Below are 756 nucleotides of genomic sequence, written 5' to 3'. Positions count from 1 at the left end.
CTGGTTGTGGGTTCGGTTCCCACCTGCGGTAAGTTGTTTTTTCATCCACTTTAAATTCCATTAATTTATCCTTTCTTCATTCCATTAAGCCCAAGTAATTTCCCCTATGTTGTCCTTGGTGTCAGCGTTTGTTGGCGTCTCATGATATGACTAATAAAAATCGGGCCCCTCGGTTAACCCCCTTTCTTCTCGTTTATTAGATAACGAGGGTCTCGAATCCGGCAACATTGATGCCTTCAGGTAGCATATGTGGGTTTATTGACCAGTCGCCTTCACCCAAAAAGATCATGGTCCCGTGACGCCTGCGGCAGCAAGGACGTTCCACGTCCGCCGCCAAGGTCTGTGAGTGGTGGCGCTGGCGAACACTTCCAGGGTTCTACTAGTACACATAAATACCCAAGAAAGTGGATGGGGAAACAGCACCGCGGTAGCTCAACTGGTAGAGCATTGCACGCGGAATGCGAAGGTTGTGGGTTCGGTTCCCACTTGCGGCAAGTTGTTTTTTCATCCACTTTAATTTCCATTAATTTATCGTTTCTTCATTCCATTAAGCACAAGTAATTTCCCCTATGTTGTCCTTGGTGTCAGTGTTTGTTGGCTTCTCATGATATGACTAATAAAATCTGGCCCCTCGGTTAACCCCCTTTCTTCTCGTTTCTTACAAGTTAGAAGCTCTGGGCATTCGTGGCCCAACTCCTACGCTCATCCGCAGTTATTTGACTAACAGAACACAAGTTGTAAATTTCGGAGGTTCGC

The 756-nt window shown here is 46.4% G+C and overlaps 1 non-coding gene across 1 annotated transcript; it reads left to right on the top strand.

The window, feature by feature from the left end:
• The first annotated feature begins 421 nt into the window (after positions 1-421).
• Positions 422-494, top strand: TRNAP-CGG (transfer RNA proline (anticodon CGG)). Its single transcript has one exon. It is a non-coding gene; the product is annotated as a tRNA-Pro (tRNA).
• The last annotated feature ends 262 nt before the right edge of the window (positions 495-756 follow it).

The sequence above is a fragment of the Dermacentor variabilis genome, unplaced genomic scaffold, assembly GCF_050947875.1.
Source record: "Dermacentor variabilis isolate Ectoservices unplaced genomic scaffold, ASM5094787v1 scaffold_28, whole genome shotgun sequence".
NCBI lineage: Eukaryota > Metazoa > Arthropoda > Arachnida > Ixodida > Ixodidae > Dermacentor > Dermacentor variabilis.
Note: the sequence above shows the minus strand (reverse complement) of the source record. Positions and strands in the feature narration are given on the sequence as shown.